General features: G+C 43.4%; 1 protein-coding gene across 15 annotated transcripts in view; it reads right to left on the reverse strand.

Annotated features, from left to right (window-relative positions):
• Positions 1 to 13,870, reverse strand: part of ESRRG (estrogen related receptor gamma) — a 406,419-nt gene that overhangs the window by 279,047 nt on the left and 113,502 nt on the right. For 2 of the 15 annotated variants that reach the window (XM_037406051.1, XM_037406046.1), the window contains exon 1: positions 11,088 to 11,605. The exons of 12 other annotated variants lie outside the window; for them this stretch is intronic. The gene's annotated coding sequence lies outside the window, so the exon portion shown is untranslated. Of the gene's footprint in view, positions 1 to 8,445; positions 8,518 to 11,087; positions 11,606 to 13,870 lie in introns of those variants that run through there. One more of the 15 variants, XM_037406054.1, reaches the window with a different exon arrangement.

Genomic DNA, 13,870 nt, shown 5'->3' on the forward strand with positions numbered 1-13,870 from the left:
AGCACTGGTCTCTCCTCTTCATAATCATCAGCTCCATTTTAGAGGAGTTCAACCATCAGCGGTTCCTCAAACATCCCTCGACTGGGCAAAGGCAATCAGCCATCTTTCTGGCCGGCACCACGGTCCTCGACAGGAAAGGCCAAGGAGAAAAGTCATCTGCACATTGCAGCAACTTGGCACTTGCATCAATACTGCATTTTCAGTTTATTTAATGTCTATGAGTAACTGGAGAGAAAATACCATCAACTTTTAGGACTTTCCAAGTGAGATGCCTAGGAACAGAGGTGCTGCTTCCCTGCTTGGCAGGTGTATCCTTTCTGAAAGAAGCTCACAAGCCATTCCAGAGCACACAAACCCTGCCTTTTCCTTTAGTCCTTAAAACACAGCAGGGACTGGGAACTTTATCCCAGCACAAGTAGAAGTTTTCCCACTGAATTCAATAGGCTGTAGATCAGCCAAAGAAAGAGCCGTCTCATTTTAAGGGACAGGTAATTCCTAAGGTTTCAAAAAAGGCTTTAAGCCTGTATTCATAGATATTAACAGCATTTCAACTAACCAAAAGTGTAGAAGTCATCACCATACCCAAGTATGATGTCTGCTCTTCCCACTTCCAAACAGTTTAATAGATGGCTCTTTCTTTTTCTGACCGACACTGTACAGCCCACAGCCAGTGTCAGGTCAGACGTGTGGAGTTTTTCCTTCTACGAGGCACTTCAGCATCTTACAGCCTCGGCCCCAATTCTGCAAGTGGTTCTGCAACCTGCTAAAAGCAGGATTTAAGGTGTCCCAACATGAAGTGCTAAAGAAACTTTACTTGTCTTACTTTCAGTTTTCTTTCTCCCCAAGTCTCATTGTTTGGCCTTTAGAAGCAGACTGCTCATTTTTCATTAATTTTCAATTCCAGGTCACCCATGAGGAAATTTGGCTGATCAATAATGGGAAAGATTTTTACAGCAAATTATTTTTTAATTTTTAAGATTAATTGAAAAATAATTGGTTATAAAAACATAAAAGCTTTTGGTTTTGTCAAAACAAAGTTTTAAATAAAGCGTTTAATACACAGCTACCACCATTCCTTTGAAGACCAAGCAAGCAGCAGAGGTGAAAGCTTGGCATGGCCAGGAGTAAAGCCATCCTCCCCAGCTCCCTTTCACAGCACAGAGGCCTCAGCTCCTTGCTAATCATTATTCGTCACTCCATGCATAATTGCAAAGCACATGCTGGAAGAGGGAGAAGATTCCTCCCTTCTGTTCCCAGGGCTCAGACCCTGAGGCTGGTAAGAGTGAGCTGCGGGCTGGATGCGCTCTCAGGCATCAGCATGCCAACTAGCATCCAAGACTTGGACTTCTTGTCTCTTTGGGCTTTGTTTTGTTTTCTAGATTGGTTTTGGGTTTTTTTTGAAGGGGAAGGGTGGTGGGAAGGGTGGTGTGATGTGGTGGTGTGCGTGTTAATTCCCACCTTGAATAGCATCACCACAAAACTTGACAGAGGCTCTCTACAGGCTTTATGCTTCTTCACAGTGTACCTTGCAGAGAAGCGTGGAAGTCTCCACTACACTTTTCATTCTGCTTTCTTAAAAATGTACCTTTAAGAAGGTTTTTATCTGTTTGTTCTACATTTGAGGGGCTTTCCCTGTACTTGCTTAGAAACGCCCTGACCCTCAGGGGAGGGATCTCACGACCCCCTCAGGGCTGACACTCTTCACTCAACTCTGCACCCACCTACCACCAGATGGGCACAGCTCTACCAGAAATATGTTTTTTTCACACAAGGTCTGACACCGAAGTCCCTTAGGTCTTTGTCTGGTGGCTACCTAAATGGTAGTAAAACATTTCACAGCAGTAAACAACACATCCCAGCTTTCCCGGCCCCATTAAATTCCCTTCACAGAGCAGATTTTAAGGATCCGAGAGTGTTACTGTGGAGCATGTAACAAGGCGCTCCTTTTGCCAGCGCAGTCCCTGCACAATCAGCATCTAACTCATTGCTTTTCAATGTGTTTTGAAGTCCCCTGAGTAAGGAAAACTCTACATCCCACAGACATCTATGTGAGAAATATGAAAGACAACACAGTGGTGTGGTCTTGGACATGAGCCTTTTGCTAGGATTTGAATCCTGGCTAGTTATGTGGTATTGGCATATTTCATCTTTGTTTTAAAATAAAGCTACTACACTTGTAAGAAAGGAAATTCAGAGAGCAATTGGGATGTTAAGCAGAGTCACGAGTCTAATACACAGGCTTCAGTTTTCTATTTTATAACTAGGAAACATTTTTTTTAAAGGTAGTTCAAGAAATACCTGCTTTCAGAAGATTATGCTGTTACTTTTGTGCAGACTCAACCTGAAGCCACAAATGCTGACGACAAATTATTTGTAGGAACTGATTGCAAGTTCACATTATGTTTGCTTTAAAAATATACATAATTACTATGATTAAGGGTGTCTGTCCATCCCATAACAGCTATAAAAATAATAGAAAGAAAGATGGGAACAACACTTCTGAAATCCCTGGACTCTTAATTCGTGTCCATTGATGCAGCTACAAAACTTTGACACCTTACTTGTTTAAACTTGCCTGGGTATTTTTGTTCAGCAGTCAAATGCTAAGGAGGAGAGCTCTTAAGTTGGACAAACAGCTGAAATCCAGAGACGCACTCTCTAACTTTTTTTTTTTTTTTCAGTAAATTCTTTCCCACCAAGGTAGGAGGAGGCAGGCAGCTTTAAAATCTGAAATATTTTGCTTATCTAAAAATAATAAGCAGTAGATATTTAACAAGTGTTGTTCACAGGTACTTTTCTGAAGCCATAGGCCAAAGCTAGCACAGCCCTGTGCTCACGTGGAGCAATTTATATGAGATGGGCACGACTGCAGCCTCCGTGCCACCAGACCGGCTAGCCGGCCATGGGTTGCAGTGCTGGGAGTGTGCCTCGGCAGTGATGCCAGCTTGCTACTTTGAAGTGAAATTTTTCCAATAAACCTAAGTGATTTTGGATCCCAACTGCAATAACAGTTGGGATCCCCATTAGACGCTTCTCCATCCCAAAGCCAAAAAACTGCGATATTAAAAAAGAAGCCATTCCCCACACCTGCAAATGGTTATGAGGGCTTAGACTTCTTTCATACAATTGGTTTGCAGATACATGATGAATACATGGCTAGTACACACTTACAGATCCTGAGACTGCATCAGCAGATCAGCTAATTGTGTTAATTAGCTATTTGCATGCGCAATTACCTGATTTGTACAAGCAGCCAAGGTGATCGTACATGTAAATTAGGCATGGATTTGCACAATTTACTCCTCTGAAAGTCTGCTATTCTACTTATTTTTAAGCACCAGAGATCAACAGCTACAGAAGAGTCTGGCGAGTTACTGCCCTTATGGTTCCTACACTGAAGGAAGTTTTACACTCCTTTTGCATGACTTCTACACCACCACAGGCAAGCCCACCTGCACGCACCCTCACACAACCATGCATAAAGAAACGGGCACATCACCATCAAAGTCATGCAGAAAGGAGTGACCTGCATTCCCACACAGTCCTCTCATCAAGACAGTGTTCTTGTCTCCTAAAGGTCTTATTTTCCCCCTTTTATCTCTTCAGTGCTGGGAACTGCTGAGCTTAAAGTAAACTTGATTTTACTTATCACAACAAGCTCAGGAAGCTCTACAAGGAGCAGAAACCCAAACAGCTCTGATGCAAACACTCAGTCTGAAGCCCCAAAGACTACTTAATGTTTAAAACCCCACTGCTGCTGTGCTGACTCACTGGTTAGGGGGTTTCAAACACAAACAGGTCACCTACATTTAATGGCAAGTTATACCATAGCCTGCCGAACAAATGGATGCATATGCCACCATGGGGCTGTTCAGGGATTCCAGACTGAAGCACATTGCTATTATAAAAAGCAAATTCTCTGAGGACTACACACCTCTCCTCCCCTCCCAAGGTAACATCTTTAGCTGAAGAGGGATTCAGGATAGGACAACATGGGGAGTAAAAGCTCAGCGATGAAGTAGTGCGATGCAATCTCAAATACAAGTATGTTTCTGCCTGCTTTGAAGTGGCAAGGCAATGAAAAATTTTCAGTTCACCAGGGACAAGAAAACCACTAGTTCAGCCAAGAAGAAACAAATGCCATAAGCTGAAGAAGGCCAATACCCACATGTTCACGTCAGAGAAGTGTGTGCTTGATACAACATAGTCAAGTTGAAGGTTAAAAACAGGTCTCCAGTCTCAAGTGCCATGCACCTCAGTGTCTCAATAGCTGTGGTCATCTACACGACTTCCTCAGGGAGAAAAGGCACTTGTGTTAGAGATGAAATAATTCAAATGACTAGACTTTATAAATAGAAAGAGGTCAAAACCCTACTTCTGTCCCTCAATGCGTATTAGTGGAGCAACTGTTGTGCTGTTGTCTACAACTTTTTCCCTTCTTAGCTAGAAGATGCTCCCCTGGCCTCAGGCAAACCGTCTGCTTTAGATGCATACAATGTAGCTCCTTCCATCCCACCGTCCTTCCTCTCCTCACCAGTAGTCACTAAAACAAAAGACTCTTCCAGCCAATGGTCCTGACCCAGAGGCAGAGCTGTTACGGCTTCACGTACAAGATTCATGTAGCAACACCACTGTAAATTTTAAAGACAAATTACTCCTCAGGGTTTTTTTTCAGAGCACTGAGGGGTACAAGCGTATGTAATCCAGTAGGGACCTCTGGAAGAACATCAGGGCTTCACTGAACAATTTCTGATGTAGCTGTTGATAGTTAAGAGCAGTTAACGGGGCAGGACAAGTGTTGCAACACTGCAGCTGAGCACCCTGACTGATCCACCACTGGAAGGAGTCTGACTCATTCTCCCATGGCTGAATATTTATGCAGTCCTTTGGCTTTAAGGCTGGTACCACTGAAGACTGAGCTAGAAGAACCTCCTGTAACCTTCCAATAAAGGAGCACATTCTTCCTTTGTTTATATTAAACAAAGGAGGCAAGCTGAATGTTCACTTACCGAAAAATTCTGGGTACTATAAATACATTCAAAATAGGAGTCAAGTTGCGATTCCACATCCAAATGCAAGTCAACCCCTGTGAGACCTGGGGAATACAGAAGAGCCAGCTGCAGCTCAGCCCAGCACTCCTCCCTGGCACCCTTCCCCAAGCGCCTGTGTTCAAATGTGTTTATCTGGTCAGGCCCAGGTCAGTCCTGTGCTGCCGGAGCACCTCCCGCAGCTGGAACATCCAGAGCAGGTAGCGCTCCATGTTGTAAACTGCTCATGCAGCAGGACTGAGAAAAAGGCATCTCCTGGTCACCGGCTGTTACCGACTACAGGAAAATGAAAATACAGCACCTCCGCACCTGTTCACCTGATGGTGAAGGAAGGAAAAGCCATTACCGAGTGACAGGAGACGAAAAACCAAAATCCACTTCAGCAACTCATCCCAGCACTGGTGATTAATCTCACACTCCCACAGCCTGATGCACATTAACCAGATAATTAATAATTTCTTTAGGGACTCCAGCTCGGCAACTGTTTTATCAACCTGCACAGCATTAGGAGAGAGATGCTGCATTTGTGATCAAACTGCTGGAAATACGGAAATGTTCTGCAGGAACAGTAAAAGCTTCAGAGCAATCTGTGAGCCCAGTTTTACAAGTAACTGTAACATATGTGCAGAAATCAAGGCTGCTCCTTTGTCAGTGCAATCACCAGACTCAAAACCTGAGCGAGATCAGCATAATAAGAATAATTAACAGCGATGCCCAACTCCCATCCAACCCCATCTTTCCCCAACAGAAGTGCTTTTCAGTAGCATTTTTTTTTTTAAGATACATTTGCCTGATGCAGTAACATAATACACCCGATCATGCACTTTCACTATACTTGGCATGGATAATAATTCAGATCCATTTACCTTAACATCAAAAAGGTTAAATATAAAAAAAAAAATATCCAAGTGTCACAAGATGTCCAAATTCTATCAGCCAAAGGCTTTCAAGCAATTCAGCGAGAAGCACGGCAGCATTTAGCATAGCTCTTGCTATGAACTTTTTGCCATCCTCTGTGCACTCACGCTCCACGTTCAAGGACAGAGTCATAGAGGATCAGAAACACAATACCTAAGTGCTGGCACCACATTATCTCCCCCCAGCACTTAAAAATGGACTACTGAGAAAAATCATGGTAAGTATTCTTTCAGATATTAAACTCTCCAGCGTGTTAGATATATGTCAGTATCAGGTGATTAAGAATGACTGATAATTAATAAATCACATCCACCAAGTGATTGGGTATTATTTCTTTCAGCCTCTGAAAAGAAGAGCTAGATTCACAGTTCTGCCTAAATAATTCTATCTTTCCAATCGAACAATCTTGCATAACTGCTGCTAGCAAGGAGATGCTCCTTTTTCTCAACAGGCTTCAAAACAGTAAGTTATTTCGCTGCTTTTCTACTGATAGTTTGTTGTCATTCCTGTACAGGTAAGGAAACAAAGGCACATCATGTGTGAGTATCTTTAAGCCTCCCCACCACAGAGTGGGTTCTTGAAGTCTCTACCGGTCCTTTCATCACGTAACTATGCTTCCACCTGAGAGAAAGTTGCAGGTTTTGGCTACAGCTCAGCAGAGTATCTGCCTTCTAAAAGATATTCTGCTCTTAGGACTCCAGTCCTGGAAACGTGCCCATGCAGAGCTCCAGCAATAGGCATGCACATCTGCCCACACCAGCGCAACTGCAGGAGTGGGCACGCATCTCTGCGTGCATAGTCCAAAATGTTATGTTTTCTCCAAGGTCTGTTCCAAGACTAGGTTAGTAAGAAAGAATGCATTTTCTTTTAGTACATAACATGGCTTAATTTGTATTTTCCTTTCATATGATGTTAGCTGAATGACGTAATATAGCAATTTTTTAATCATCTACTTTAGTATTTATATGACTGCTCACCACATTATTTGAGCCCCTTCATTTTCATAGTGTCAGTTACCATTATTCCATTAAATTAAATCCTTTTACAAGCATCTTTCTATAAACATGCACTAGAGATAACATAGCCACATGGTGAGGATTCACAGACTACAGTAAGCAGATTACACCTGTCTTGATTTTTGATGTAGCTGTTGGCAGAGTATATTCTCCCATCAAACTGCACGCAGATCTCCTCATTAAAGCTACAGGGGAGAATAATTACAGAACAGTACATTGCAGTTTACCAATTGGTCTTGCATACATAATGGCCTATGAAAGAAAAATGGCATCCTCCAACAGCTGGGAAAATCTTTAAATTGTTATTAGTATTATTATAAAGTAGCCAACATTTTAAACTATCCAATAAGTTGCCTCCTGTATGCAAAGCAGACAGATTTAGTGATTGGGTCCAAAAAGGTCTTAGACTCCCAGTCTATAAATATAATTATTTTTCCCTTTGCAAACACTCCATTCCCCAACCTTCTGTTCTACCGTAAAATTCACTCCTCATGAGAAATTACGCTGATTGCAGAGTAAGCCTTGAAAGCAAATAGGTGGTTTTCTGGATCTCCTAAGCCCTGCTGTTGAGCGTTAAGCATCACACCCTCACTCCTTGGTGGGGAAGTGGTGAGCTCGTCAGGTCCCCACCATCCTCCTCCCACCAGCCAGCCAAGGGAGAGGGGAGTCACGATGGCAGCCTGTTACCTCCAGCCACATCCAAGACTTTCTTCCAGCCCTCAGCACCACCAGCAGGCCTCTTTGCTTGGCAGCTCCAGCGCCCCCTACCCCAGATAAATGGCGCTGGGGAGCCAGCAAACATCTCCAGATGGTGCAGAAGGAAGCAACCCCCTGGGGTTTCTGTCCCTGGCCATTTACACTCCAGGGCTGAAGCATCCAGAATATATTGAACTGATAGTCCTGTGGAGCGTCGGGAAGACTGCTTTTTCACCCACGCTGATAGTTATGCCATCTGACCTGCTTTGGTGTTAACAGATAAAAGGCAAATCCATTTTGATTTGGATGCCATTTACATTGTCAGATCCCAATAGTCAGGCCCTTCAGCAACCAAACCCATCAGTTTTCAGGCACCACTATTCAATACCAGCTCTTATTCCTCACACAACACTCGACATAAGGGAAAAAGCACAGATACAGGAAAAGCCAAATTCTTTAGATGAAACAAAGACAAGTTAGCAAAGCTAACTTTTCTTGCCAGCCAAGAAGCAAAACATCCGAAGCACATATTTGGGCCCCAGCAGGATGCCCTGATGTGCTCTCCTACTCTGCTAAACCAGGAGATGAGGAAGTTCAGTGACAAAAGAACATGCTGGTGGACCGGCCCCACATATTCTGGTTCTCCCAGAAGATTTTCACATGATGAAGGACTCCCAAAGACATCCTTCTGCACAAGCATCCAACAACCACCTTCTTCCAGCTCTGAAGAACACATGAGCCACCTCAGCGTGTAGAGGGACACTTACCACGTAAAAGCATCTAATTGCTAGCAGTGTTAAAATCACTGAAGAACAAAATTGCTCTGTGTAACAGCTTTCAGTACCAGCACTGCAAATGACTTGTTGCTGCACTTTACCCAGCTGCACCTCCCAGACGAGCTGGCACGCTTCAGGCTTTCTTCCAGTCTCTATCAGCTCGTTACTTGTAACGGAGATGTGCTGGCGACAGAAGCTGAGCAGAAAACCAAACAGAGCAGAGCCTGCTCAGGCAGGCAGGCAGCCCACTACCAGCCTGGTCACTCCTATGGACCGGGAAATCTTTGGGTTTCTCTTAGACAGCTCCCCATCTGCAAGGCTGCAGGGCAAGGCAACACTGAATACTCAGAGGTTAATTGGCTGCAGGCTAAAAGAGATCACCCAGTCCGACCTCCTGTGCAAACACTGGCCATTAACTTTCACCCATTTTAAAACTGCTTTGCCTCAATAACTCCAGCATTTTTTTATTTTTTATTTTTTTTTTTAATTAGTGAGATTGGGTAGAGACAATTCCTGGCCACCTCAATCACTGCTTACCTTCCTCAGAAAAAGTAGGAAGAGAGAAAAAAAATTAAAATATGAAAATCGGTATAAACTTTGTCTTTTCTGCAAGCCTCACAAATTTTGCAAACTAGTTCCTCCAGCTGTGGGGTCTCAGCAGGGGGAGAAACCACCCTGGGGCGACCACCAGCAAGGGCATCCCCCACCAGGAGCCCGGCAGCAAAGCCCAGCAGTGACAGCAGATGGACCCAAGAATATTTTGTTCTGGCCTTTACTCTGCAAAGAGGAGCCCAGCGAGACCTCCTGGGGCTTAGTTCCTATTTCAACTCTCCCTCACAGCACGGCTTCACAGTAGAGAAGTCAAAGACAGTTTTGCCATCAATTGCCACAGGAGCAGTTTAGTCCTTTGGGAAAGTTTTCCTTGACTTCACAAGTTCTGGACCAAAATACTAATCAACTAAAGCACCTTAACTAATATAGCTCATATTAAAAATATAAACACCTCACAGAAACTGTGCTTTTTAAATATTAAGTATTAGAGGTATGTAGAAGTAAATTAGGAATCTTGGTTTTCCTGGATGGAGAGGGAAGGGTGAACCATACCCACCACAGACAAAGGTACTGAAGGCAAAGGAAAAAAAATATCAATTGAGTGGAGAAACCTGTCACAGATATTTCAGTAGATCAGGACTCTGACTATGTATCAGAGAGAAGAAGCCCTGATCAAGTCACATGCCCTTTACTACAGAAGATAAGATCAAAAGGTTTCAAAGGAAACCGATGGTGACAGTTTCTTCATTTGTATGCAATGTGACATACCAGATCCAAACTGTTGGCTACTTTTTGAACTATTTGTCAGGGGAGAGAAGTGATTATTTTCTTTTATATCTTACTTTTAAGAACTTTTAGTCATTTGGGGGTTCTCCCCCCTGCTCTGTGTCCCACCGCCCTCCGTTTTATTTTTCAGCCAGGATTCAAACGTTCACCTTTGATGTAATATTTTTGCTGCACATCAGAATAGTTATGCCAAGCTTCAGAAAGGCAATTGAATACAGAGAATGAAAAGGATGACATCACTTCAAACATGAACTTTTAATAAAATTATCCTTAAGAAATGTCCCTGCTGAATTTTTTTTTTTTTCGCCCTGCATCTTTTTACTCTTCTCATGTGTTTGTAATAATTCAAATTATTGCCAGACTAGTGGCTGTGGTTGACTCTCAGCCATCAACTACACACAAGCAGAAATATTTCGCCCCGTTTCTCACTGCTTCTGTCAAGAAAAGTGTTAAATGGAACATAAAAAATGACTGCGTAAGATCACAAGTTGCTTGTGTAGTCAATAGGCTATATAACAGTTACATTTGTGTGGCAAATAAAGCAAATGGGGGGCTTCTGACTAGCTCAGCTTCTCCATGGCCAAAACTGGTCAGGTTTCAGCCCCGTGTTCCCTGTTGGTGTGCAAAATATGCCATTGCTCTTGTTACATTTGTTAGTAAACTTCCTCCAAATCACACCCTTCCTCCCACAAAGTGCCAAAAGCCTTGTCAAAGTTCATCTGTGCTAAAGAAAGGCACTCAGTATTCATGAGCCAGCGATACGTTTAAGGTAATAATATTCTCCCAGAAGTGTTGTGAAACAATCAGAAACTGCAGTAGTTGCAGGCACATAAGTATCTGAGACCAAGACAGCCAGACACGAAAAAATATGTTGCAGTCTCCTGGGTGAAAGAACAGGTACTCAAACCACAGGAAAGCGAAACAACATTCACGTCTAGCTCTGGTATAGCCCAATAGATCAAATTTTAGAGTTCTATCATTTGTGTTTAAACATGAAAAATATATTTTTAAAATGTTTCAAGCTCTTATATAAATCATTGCAAGTCCTGGAATCATGCTAATACAGGATGCTGAATTTAAGGGCTCAAGCCTAAGCCCTTTTCAATACAGAGGGGAAAAAAAAATAGCTCCGCCAATAATACTTTTCTCAGTCAGCCCGAGTATTTTTGCAGCAAATTGTTTAGAAATATATAGCTTATGTGTATGAATCTATTGAGAGTTTACACTATTTATAAAGAAATTACTGCAGTATACAGGTTTAGAGTCACTTAGTCTTAAAAAGCATATGACAATACCTTCAGTGCATAAAGCTGCTGTCAGAAACTCCTGTCAATGAAGTTTTGGTTTTTTTCTTTCCAGTGCCATCACCTGCTGTCTATCCACACAGCCCAGACCTTCTCCAGGGCTGTCGCAACGTCCCTTGCATGGCAGCGAGAGGAAGAGCTGCACCTTCCCACCAGGTTCACTGTGGCTCCTCAGCCACCCCCACAGGGCTCCTGCTCCAGCTCGGCTTTCTCAGAGCTGCAGCTGCAGTCCATCTGCATCTCCTGCTCTGACACAGAGCACAGTGCAACAGAAAGCAAACAGGCCCACAGTTTCCCTTGCTACCATACTGAAGCCTTGCATTTCATTTTCCTGTGCTCCTGAAGCAATGCAAAACCCCAAATCCACATGAGGCGCAGCAGCCCTGGTGCGACCCAGCGCTTGCCTCTCCCACCTGTGCTGGCATGAAGTCCATTGCACAAGCAAACACCTTAGTAAGTGATTTCCCCCTCCCCAGTGAATTCTGACTCTCAATTTCAAAAGCTACCATTACCAGACAAAAAACTGGGACAAATCCCTCTCCTGCACACACACACAGTTTCACATGACTTGCAAGTGGCCTCAAGAGTTTGCCTGCACCCGGCCCCCAGGTCACTAGCTGGTTGCGCAAACGAGACTTGCTCGATACACACAACCCCACAGCAAGCACCCATGGTTGCAAAACACCTGTATAATTTGTATTTTACCCCATGTTATCACACACGTCCCCACCAGCACATCAAGTGCCCGCTGAGGGTAACCCTGATACGCACCAAACCAGTACAACAGTAAAACTCTGGGAGAAATACAAATTGAAAATGCAAAACAAACTAGGCATCACGGAGTGTTAGGATTTGAAATTACCAACGTATTCATAGGGGGATACAAAAGCTACAGAACAAGGCGGGGAAATCCTACAGACATAGCATCACACAACAGTGTTCTCATCATCCAACTTCTGACACCAAACTCAAATGGAAAAGTTATTCTTCCCAGGCTCTCTCAACAGAGAGGAGCAGCATGGCAAGAAACCAGCTTTTCTAAGGGTGCTCAAGAGTTAAAGCCTGGGGAAGGTGGCCCCCTGAAGTGGCTACTGACCTGCATTAGCAGCCTGACAGGTATAGGTAGCTCTTCTCACACGCTCAGCAGGCAGCCCAGGCTCCAACAGACTGAAGTAGACGCTGGTTCACTTGAATGCGCAGTGCTGTAAGTAACAACAATTCAGCTGCTTGCTGCAACCGTTCCTGCTACATGAACAACAGCTTCCAGAGAGGCAGGCAGGCTTACAGGTATCACCTGAGTCAGCCATTCAGGGTCAACTTGCTACCAAGTATGAACCAGCACCATCAGGCTTTTAAATCAGGAGTTAAAGCAAAGGTCTAAGCAAATCAGCTGTTCACGCCTCCCCAGGGTGCAGCACCTGTGGTGCTGGGTGGGCTTGTGGCTCCTGCTGAAGAAGAGCTGAGTGGAGAGAGTGATGATTGAAACTGGGAAGGCCTGGATATCTGTCCTGCCACGGGAACATGGTAGGGGTGGATAGCTCGTTTTGTACCCTTCAGTAGGGCCAGTGGGTTTTCTCCCCTGTCTAGGTGTTGTGTGTTTGTTTAATGACCAGGAGATGGAACAATTAAGAAGTGCTCAATACCCTTCTCCCACCAACGCAGTGTAACACCTTAGTCATCAAATTGCCCTATTGTGCTGCTCAATACTTTCTATAACAGTAGGAATATGAGACTATGTCCAAAGATAGCAATGAACACACAAGGTAATTATTTTTAAGCTTGCTAATCACAATCAATAGTTTCTTAGCAAAACTGATGAGCTGGAGTTGGCTCCTATTTTTAACCAATAAGATATGCAGTCAAGATTTGAATTACACCATCGGGCAAGACTCCAAACTCCTAATGACTGCCAGCCAAGAGAAGGATGGGTCCTTGGTGGGTCTTACTCCCTTCCTGAGCAGGGTATCAAAATATTTTTTCCATAGACTGTAAAGCTAGAAGTGCATTGTAACTGCTGCACAACTTCACCAAAAACACCAAAAAAGAATCTAATTCCATACATCAAAAAGGAGTTATACAATTCTAAAAAAGCCTGAGGATGTTTTCTTGATTAATTTGAAGTTTTTTAGCTGTCATGTAAAAGATAAACTCCTTGCAGAACAGTGCCATGTGCCTTCCAGGGTTATACAATTAGGGACAGATGAATACAAGTTGAAGATTTATTAGGAAGCTCAGACCCTCTCCCTATTTTTCCTTAAAGTAATATTTCTCCTGTTTTGCTATGCCTTCATTTTTTTAATTTCAAAAGCCCTGACTTTCCATGGAGGGAAACTCCTCCATTCCCTGCCACTCTCAGTAAGGTGTTTCTCCCCCTAAGACAGAGCCTAAAATCGATCCCAACATTCAGTACTGCAGCAGTAACTCCCTCGCAGAAGAGAGAACATGCTTTCGTTTGTTTTGTTTCTTCTATCCACTGATTAAAAGCAACAGTGAGTCCAAAGGAGTAGTACAATACCATCAACTATAATTGTTGCCTTTCACAACAAACGTGAAGGGGATCAGGAAACACACCCACCCTTGATTACTGGGAAAACATCAGGGATAAAAGATGTCAGCAGGGGCAAGTAATTCTTTTTATCAGTTTACAAAGACTAAGATAAGAGAGACAAGCGCTGGCCTTCCATTCATTAACTGGATGGAGTAACGGTGGCTCGGAGGTTGCATAATTACATAAGCAATTAACGCTCCCTTCATTTTCCTGTTTTGGACATTTT

The sequence above is a fragment of the Falco rusticolus genome, chromosome 12, assembly GCF_015220075.1.
Source record: "Falco rusticolus isolate bFalRus1 chromosome 12, bFalRus1.pri, whole genome shotgun sequence".
NCBI classification, from domain to species: Eukaryota; Metazoa; Chordata; class Aves; order Falconiformes; family Falconidae; genus Falco; species Falco rusticolus.